Consider the following 9,857-nt stretch of genomic DNA (forward strand, 5'->3'; position numbering starts at 1 on the left):
TTTACTGGAGTTTAGAAATTAATGTGGCAAAAGAAAAAACAAAGGGATGAAACTTTATTTAATTAATTTTTGTCAATCATCAATATGTACTCTATTCCTACTCCTAAATTATATTAGAGAAGGTGTGACGACCCCACCTTCCCCTAAGGCGTACCAAAGGGTTCGGCGGACCACCTGCCCAGCTCTCGCCAGGACTCACTCACTCGTATCACGTGCATACATCCGTGGATCATAAATAACATCGCAATTCAAGCTTATAATTTACATTGATGCACAATCAAGATACAAAACCTCAATATACCCAAACTGGTTCAAAGTGTATACAATCCAGATACAAAACATTCTATTCGAGTAATAGCGCGAGTACAAGTCAAAAGTCAAAACAACTAGACTACGCTAGTCTTTACACGTCTCACGCCTCGCTCGTACCCCTGTAAGGAAAACAAAACTAATGGAGTGAGCCAAAACTCAATGAAGTTCCAAATATCAAATTGGCCATCAAACAAAATAATAATAGTGTAATAGTGAAATAGCGAGCAAACAAGTCCAATCAAAGAAATAATACTTCAGGTAATCAAGAATATATGGATCATATTCACATGTAAGGATACAGTGGCTCATGTCTCGGCTCCATCCCAGCTTGATCGATTGGTAGTTGACACTCCGTCAACTTTCAAGTGATAACTATTCCAGAAAGAAAACTCCACTTCACGCCAGTCTCCGTCCACCGATCAACCCCCTTATCCGGGCCCGCACGCCACACAAAACACGGGTGGTAATACTCGAGTATACCGATTAGTCGAGGAGATAACACTCCACTCGACATTACTAGTTACCCAGGGTTCGTTATCTAATCGACCAGGCCCTTGCCGGCTCGACTCGATTAACTAGCCACAGGGTTTCTGGAATTCCAGGCAAGATATACTTCATACACATGTAAAGCAAGTCAATTGAAATCGATGAACAAGTACAAGTCTTATTAGGGCAAGTGTGATAAAGTACACCCTTGCCCTGTCAAATCACTTATATATCATGTAATCACATTTGTCAAAGAGAAATCACAAATATCAAGTTCAATCAGATATTTGGAAGCACTCACCAAAAGTAGTGCCTCTAGTGTTCGCGTCGGGGTGGTACTCCGGGTTTGGAGTCCAAATCTGCGATAAAACTTGATTTAAGAACTTTGAAAGTCGACTAAAGTTCGAAACTTAGACGTTTCGTTCAATAGAGGGTCAAAGAAATTGAAATTCACTTGGAGAATACAACGTGAAACGGTTGCGTCGGCTTTTCCAAACTGCAAAAATTTTGCTAACGATTAGACGGTTGCGAAAATAACTTTTGAGTCGAAGTGTGCAGCCCACTTTCCCCTAAGGCGAACCAAAGGGGTAGCGGACTGCCTGCCCAACTCTCGCCAGGACTAACGGTGCAGTTTAGAGCGATCTATTGCGTTTCGGAACTTATAACGCGCGCAAACAAGTCAAACTGGCAAAATAATCCAAAATAAAAAACATGAAATCCGGATCGGCCATGAATAGTAACCGACCCGTCAAAACCCAACCAAATAACAAGCAAACATTCATATCTTGAAATTTAGCATTTACAAGCCAAAATGGCATATGAAAATTACTCAAAATTAATACATGTACGGTTGCCAAAATAAAAGTGAAACGGCCCCAATGGCACATTTAGGGTTTCAATTCATAAACTATACAAAAGAGATATTCATCTAGTTCATTCGGCAACCAATTATCAAAAGTCATTCCAAAAGCAGTCAGATTCCTGTAAGGAAAACAAAAGGAACGGGGTGAGCTAATTGCCCAGTGAGAATACTATCACTCAAGCAACCAAGTACATTTAAGCATCAAGCTTTTCATTCAATACATTAAAAGTAAGCAAAGGCACACATCACATGTGGTGATAAAAGGATACGGGTGGCTCTCAAGAGCCCTTTTCCCTCGTTTGCATTTCTTGATCGAACTTCATTGACTCTCCGTCAATTCAAAAGTAACCAACCGTAGACTCCACTTTACTTCTATTCCTTCCACCCAACGTACCCCTACCGGGCCCGAACTCCAAACACTTGCACTTTGGTATTACTCGAGTAAACCGGAATCGAGAGTCTCTCATACTACAAGATTCCATATAACATTTCCCCAAGGCACATCAATTGGCACGACCAAGCCCTCGCCGGCTCGATTCAATAAACTACCAATGGGGTTGAGCTCAAAGATAACAATTGTAGTCGTTGGATACTCATCCAAACGACACCAAGCCATGTACTTTCATTTCATGTAACATGTCGTATAACATTCCAATAACATGGTAAACAATAAGTGAGAGTGATAAAGTACGCTCTCACTTCAATCAATTCACATTCAATTCACTTCAAGCAATTCACATTCAAAGCCATATATTAACACACAAGTGAGTAGTACACTCACCAAGCTTGCAAATGAGGTTTCATGCACTTCTGTCAAAAGAACGTCGTGCACCAACGTCACGCCCTAAAACATGCAAACAAGTACAATGAGACTCGATAACGAGTCATAAACCAATGCCAAATACGACCCCAATAGGGTCCCATAAGCATATACAAGCATTAGAGAAAACCAGAAAATCCAGAAATGGATTTAGCTTTGCCCTGAAAAAAACAGTTTTTGACCTCTTTTTGCGGTAATGACACCCAAGGCACTACGATTACCGGATGAAGGTGTAAGATATGCCGTTTCGAAGCTAAAAGACAGGGCTACAACATTACAGAAGGTCACTCAACCCAGTTTCGAGTGCAACCATGTCAAAAATGCAAGATACTACACCAAAACCGTAAAACAGATTCACAAAATGCATTCTAGCGGAAACATCATAAATCAGGCTATCTAAGTCCAAATCCAGAAATTCTAAAACCATATGAAAGCTAAGAAACAGGGCTACATTTCATCAGAAGGCCTCAACAACCAATTCCGACGAAATTCCAACCAAAACAATCAATTACAGGCGCAATTCTTACATTCGGATAAAACCAGGACAGCAAGGGTAATTTCGAATTTTCTCATCCTACACTACTCCGATTGACCTGAAATTTTGCAAGTACCTCTAAAATATTATTCCCTACAACTTTCATGTTTTAAGCCAAGACCAATTCGGCCTCTAACTAGGAGCTGCAAAACCGGGCAGAATGTTCCCAAGAAAACCCTAACTTTCTACAATTTCTTCCAAACCAGAAATTGGTTGCAATTATCCACTTTTTCCACCTTCTAGAGTCATTATACATCATTTCCAATCATCATAGATAGCCACACAATCATGTTCATATTAAAACAGAAAATCACCAATAAATAAAAAACTTCACTAATTCAACCACAAATCAAGATGTAATCCATAAAGTTTCATCACATACCACCACTAATCATAAATTAGGCATCATTAGAGGAAGGAGAGTGGTTCTTCATAACTCACCTTAGAAACAAGAGAGAGAGAGCAATAGGTCCTCTTAGCTTTCCAAATAACTCCACAAATCAACTCACTAACACTTCCTTAAGTGTTTCTATGGAGCAAAAACAAAATCTAATGGTTGATTTAGAAGATTGGAGCAAAGATTGAAGCAACTTGGAGAGTTTTCTTTCTTTCTTTCTTGAGAGTAAGAGCCGGCCACTAGAGAAGAGAAAATGGTGAAATTTTGGTTAATTTTGTGATTTATTTGGTCAAATAGAAAAAGGTGAATAGTGGTCTTATGTAACAACCAATCCTATAGTGACACTTGTCACCTCATTTAATGCTTGCCTAACTTTTGTCTCCCTCATACCAATCCACTTAGCATCCTCTACTTATCTCTTAACACCCGGTAAATTAATTACAGTATCCAAAACTTAACCTAGTTGGCCGAATTTTTTCAAACTTTTCGCACTAGTGGGTCCCACGTCCGGTATACGCTCTTAATTTCTCAAAACCTATTCGATACTAGAAAAATCATCTAAAAACTATATCTGCTCCTTAAAAATATCTAGAAATTTTTCCTACTCACGAAAATGCAGAAAACAAGCCATGAAAAATAATAAAACCTAGAATATGGAAAATTACGGGTTCTCACACTCTTTCCCCCTTAAAAGAATTTCACCCTCGAAATTTCTGACCTTAACTCACGAAAAGTTCAGGGTATTTCTTTCGCATCTCCTCTTCCACTTCCCAGGTAGCTTCCTCTATCCCATGGTTTCTCCATAGTATCTTCACTAACGGAATCTGCTTGTTTCTGAGCTCGTTGACTTTCCGGTCAAGCACTTGGACAGGTTTCTCTTCGTAAGCAAGCGATTCATCTATGTCGACCTCCTCTGGTTGTAAGATATGGGAGGGGTCGGGATAGTACTTCTTGAGCATCGAGACGTTGAAGACGTCGTGAATTCGAGAGAGACTTGACGGCAGCTCTAGTCTATATGCTACCGCGCCTATCCTCTGCAGGATCTTGTAAGGTCCGACGAACCTTGGTTGCAATTTCTTTCCTCTACCTGCCGTGACACTCCGTAATGGTGTAACCTTGAGGAAAACATGGTCTCCAACTTCGAACTCTAAATCTTTTCTTCGATTGTCCCCATAGCTCTTTTGTCGGCTTTGAGCTGTTTGGAGTCGTTGTCGTATCAATTTCACCTTTTCTCGAGCTTCCTCATCCAAGGAATAGTGGTTGGATCCAGTGCCTTCCTTTCGCCAACTTCATCCCAGTAGATTGGTGATCGGCATTTTCGTCCATATGGTGCTTCATATGGAGCCATTTGAATCGACGAATGGTAGCTATTGTTGTATGCAAACTCTACTAAGGTCATGTGTTGACCCCAGTTGCCTCCAAAATCCAGAATGCAAGTTCGTAGCATGTCCTCGAGAGTTTGAATGGTTCGTTCCGATTGTCCATCCGTCTGAGGGTGATAGGTCGTGCTCAAGTTGAGTTTCGTCCCCAGGGTTTCTTGGAACTTTTGCCAAAACCGAGATACGAACCGTGGATCTCGATTGGAGACGATACTGACCGGACCGCCGTGTAGCCTTACGATCTCGTCCATGTACAGCTGGGCCAACTTGTCCATGGAATACTTAATGTTTACCGGCAGGAAGTCAGCCGATTTGGTTAACCGGTCGACGATTACCCAAACGACATCGTGTCCTCGTTGCGTTTGCGGCAAGCCTGAAACGAAGTCCATGGTGATGTTTTCCCACTTCCACTCGGGTATCTCAAGGGGTTGTAACAAGCCCGATGGTTTTTGATGCTGTGCTTTAACTTGTTGGCAAACGAGACATTTTTGCACGTACAGAGCAATTTCCTTCTTCATATTGTCCCACCAATAGTTTCCTTTCAGGTCTTGATACATCTTACTACTACCCGGATGGATTGTATACTTGGAGCGATGAGCTTCCTCTAGAATCTCCGTTTTCAATGATTCATCCTTCGGCACCACTATTCGGTTTCGGTATTTTAAAATACCCTCAGGACCAAAATTGAAATCAATGGTTTCTCCTTTTCCCACTTCCTCTCCCCATTTCTGCACCAGTGCATCTTCCTTTTGAGCTTCTTTAATCCTTTCCAAGAAGGGGAAAGTCACTTTAATATTGCCAAAAATCACCTTATGGCTCCCAAGGCAGGGTTTCCACTCGCAAACCGACTCGAGCAAATTTCACTCTTTAATCATTAATCCTGCTACTTGCACCTTGCGACTCAAAGCATCGGCCACTACGTTCGTCTTTCCTGGATGGTAGTTGATAGTACAATCGTAATCCTCCAGAAATTCTATCCACCGTCGCTGCCTCATGTTCAATTCCTTCTGTGAGAAAAGATACCTCAAACTTTTGTGATCGGAGTAAACCTCGAAGGTTACCCCATATAGGTAGTGTCTTCACTTTTTAAGAGCGAAAACAACGGCAGCTAGCTCCAGATCATGCGTCGGGTAATTTTGCTCGTGAGGTTTCAACTTCCTAGAGGCAAAAGAGATCACATTACGGTTCTGCATTAGTACACAACCCAGACCTTCTCGTGATGCATCAGTATAAACAGCATATCCGTCCACCCCGTTTGGTAAAACTAGCACTGGAGCCATGGTCAATCTTTTCTTTAATTCTTGAAAACTTGTCTCACTTCGGGCGTTCCATAAGAACCGACCATGTTTCTTCGTCAAATCGGTTAGAGGACCGGCTAGTTTGGAGAAGTCCTTGATAAAACGCCGGTAATATCCAGCCAGTCCTAGAAAGCTGCGGACCTCTGTGGGAGTTTCTGGCCTCTTCCAATTAGTCACAGCCTCTACTTTCGCCGGGTCAACTGAAATACCCTCTTGAGAAATTATGTGTCCCAGAAAAGCAATTTTCTCCGGCCAAAATTCGCACTTGCTGAACTTGGCGTATAGTTGATGGTCTCTTAGGGTTTGTAAAACAACCCTCAAATGCTGCTCATGCTCTTCACGCGTCTTGGAATAGACTAAAATGTCATCGATGAAGACCACTACAAATCGATCCAGGTAGGGCTTAAAAATCCTATGCATTAGGTCCATGAAGGTGGCAGGAGCATTGGTCAGTCCGAAGGGCATAACTGCGAACTCGTAATGCCCATATCTCGAGTTGAAGGCGGTCTTCGGAATATCCTCCTTCCTGATTAATAACTGGTAATATCCTTGGCGGAGGTCCAATTTCGAGAAGACCACCGCTCCTTGCAACTGATCGAACAACTCATCTATGTGGGGCAGTGGATACTTATTTTTCACCGTAATATTATTCAGGCCCCGATAATCGATACACATCCTCAACCCACCATCCTTTTTCTTCACAAACAGTACAGGAGCTCCCCAAGGAGACCCACTCTCTTGAATGAATCCCCGCTCCAGAAGGTCCTGTAATTGTAACTTTAGCTCCTTGAGTTCAGCAGGAGCCATTCGGTATGGTGTTTTTGAGATAGGTGAGGATCCAGGTAGCAGGTCTATTTTGAATTCAATTTCTCTTTCCGGAGGTAAGGCTACTAATTCATCAGGAAACACGTCCGGAAATTCCTTCACTACAGGCACATCCTCCACTTTCAACTTATCCGTGGGGGTGTTAATCAAAAAGGCCAAAAATCCTTGCGCCCCTCGACTTAGCAATTTCCTAGCCTGAATGCCCGAAATCAAAGCGGATGAAGCTAACCTACCCCTTATATCCAACCTTAAGGTCGCCTCACCAGGAATACGGAATTCTACCACTTTTGTTTTACAATCCAGTTGGGCATTATACCTGGCTAGCCAATCCATATCCAATATCACATCATACCCCTTAATGACCAAGCTTATCAAGTCCCCTAACAATCTCTTCTCTCCTACCCACACTTCACAATCCCTATAAACCATACTAGTAACCAAACGTTGATTCCCCGTAGGTGTACTAACTTCTAGGTCGTATGGTAAACTAGCAGGTTTTATATCGATGCCACACATGAAATCAGGGTTAACAAAGGAATGAGTGGCACCAGGATCAATTAAAACTTTGGTAAAACGGTGGAAAATAAGGATCGTACCTTCTACGACCTCTGAGGAATCTGGGACCTGTTGAGGTTCTAAGGAATATACTCGAGCTGGCACCTTAGGTTTCGCCTCATTCCCCTTATTCAGTCCCGAATTGGTCTTTGGCGTGGTTTGAGTTCCCCTTCCGTCTTGCTTTAAGAGTGGGCAGGTAGCAAACTGGTGGTCTGCGCTTCCGCAACGCAGACATTTGCCTCCCTTCTTCCAGCAATTTTCTTCGGAGTGATTCGGCTTTCCGCAGTAACCACAGGGCCCGCGGGACGCCGAACCTGAACCCTTTTGGAAGTTTTCGCCTTGGCCTCTCCCGTCTGGGCCACCCCTAGATTGAGCCCCTCTGCCGGAACCTGACTGTCGTCCACCTCCAGCTCCGCGTCCGAACTTGGAGGGAGTACCTTTATCCTCTTGTCCAGAGCTGCTTCCAGGAAAGCCCCGCTTCTTCGCCTGGAAGTTCCGGACTTGCAATCGAGCGCTCTCTACCCTTTGAGCCTTTTCTACGACCTCACTAAAAGTATTGATTTGAGCCACTGCGAGGTCCTTCTGAATTTCGACGTTTAGGCCCTGAATGAAACGCCTAATTCGCCGTTGCTCCGTCATGATCAGCTCAGGCGCAAATTTAGACAGGCGGGTGAATTGACTCTCGTATTCCGCCACCGATTGAGCCCCTTGGCGGAGTCGAATAAACTTATCTTCCTTCCTCTCCTGAACTAGAGGAGGGAAGAATTTCGTGTTGAATTCCCTAATAAAATTCATCCAAGTCCTGGGCGTTTGTTCCCGTTCCCATTTTTGTCGTATCACGTTCCACTAGGAACGGACCGCCCCTTCTAACTGGAATACGGCAAAAGTGTGACGACCCCACCTCCCCCTAAGGCGTACCAAAGGGTTCGGCGGACCGCCTGCCCAGCTCTCGCCAGGACTCACTCACTATCTCTATCGAGTAATGTACACACAACCATGAACAATAAATAACAATCCCAATTCCAGCTTATAATTTACATTGATAGAAATCGAGGTACAAAGTCTCAATATACTCAAACTGGTTCAAGGCGTATACAATCCAAATACAAAACATTCTATTCGAGGAATAGCACGAGTACAAGTCAAAAATCAAACAACTAGTCTATGCTAGACTTTACATATCTCGCACCTCGCTCGTACCCCTGAAAGGAAAACAAATGGAGTGGAATGAGCTAAAAGCCCAGTGAGGTTCCAAATAGCAAATTGACCATTATTTATAAGTACGAGTTTTCGATATAGCAAAGTAACGAGCATAAAGTTCATAAAGTGTTCATAAATGTGAACAGTAACACGTCAAGTAGCAATCTTAAAATGAGCAAATGTAGAAGTTTTTCAAAAGAAACAATAATCCAATAAACAATAAGTATTCCAAAGCATAAGGATACGGATGGCTCTCAGGAGCCAAATTCCCCTTTGCATTACCAGAAGCTTGATCACGTAGTAGTTGACACTCCGTCAACTTTCAAGTGAGTAACTAATCCAGTAGAACACCACTTACACGACTCTCCGTCCACCATTCACACCCCCTACTGGGCCCAAAATCCTCAATAAACACGGGTGGTAATACTCGAGTATACCGATTAGTCGAGGAGATATCACTCCACTCGACAATACAAGAGACCCAGGGTTCGTTACCCAATCGACCAAGCCCTTGCCGGCTCGACTAGAGTAACTCGCCACAGGGTTTCTGGAATTCCAGGAAGTGCGCGCATCATAATCAAGTATATCAAGTCAATTGCAACAATAAACAAGTATATCACGTAAGGGCAAGTGCGATAAAGTACACTCTTGCCCTTACAATTCACGTATATAACATGTAATCAGATTGGTCACGTATCAAGTTCAAGTATCAAGTTCAATTCGGTATTTGAAAGCACTCACCAAAAGATATAGTGCCTTTACTGGTCACTTTCAGGTTATACTCCGGTTCGGAGTCCAAATCTGCGATAAAACTCAGTTTGAGAACTTTGAAACATGACTAAGATTCACAACTTAGACGTTTCGTTCAATAAAAATCAAGAGATTGAAATTCACTCGGATAGTAGTCGTGAAACACTTGCTCGCTTTTTAAACGATAAAACTTTGTAACATTTATACTTGAAATTGTCTTGCGAGTTGAAGTACAAGGAAAACATACTTCGAGCAATCATTATTTCATTTCTCAAGGGTACAAGTTCGGCCAAGTCCTTACTTACATACCTCGAAACAAGAAGACTCAAGTACCCTAGATGGTTCAAGTACTATTCATATCAATTCGACCCAAGTCGCAAGTGTATTTATATAGTCCTCGAGCGTAAATTTGGGCAGCATGCCCTTTGTGTTTACCTA

The 9,857-nt window shown here is 42.6% G+C and overlaps 1 long non-coding RNA gene across 1 annotated transcript; it reads right to left on the reverse strand.

The window, feature by feature from the left end:
• Positions 1–8,514: 8,514 nt before the first annotated feature.
• On the reverse strand, positions 8,515–9,450 carry LOC113759043. Its single transcript, XR_003466951.1, has 2 exons — positions 9,411–9,450; positions 8,515–8,671 (listed from the first exon to the last, which is right to left on the reverse strand). It is a non-coding gene; the product is annotated as an uncharacterized LOC113759043 (long non-coding RNA).
• Positions 9,451–9,857: the final 407 nt, after the last annotated feature.

The sequence above is a fragment of the Coffea eugenioides genome, unplaced genomic scaffold, assembly GCF_003713205.1.
Source record: "Coffea eugenioides isolate CCC68of unplaced genomic scaffold, Ceug_1.0 ScVebR1_883;HRSCAF=1637, whole genome shotgun sequence".
NCBI classification, from domain to species: Eukaryota; Viridiplantae; Streptophyta; class Magnoliopsida; order Gentianales; family Rubiaceae; genus Coffea; species Coffea eugenioides.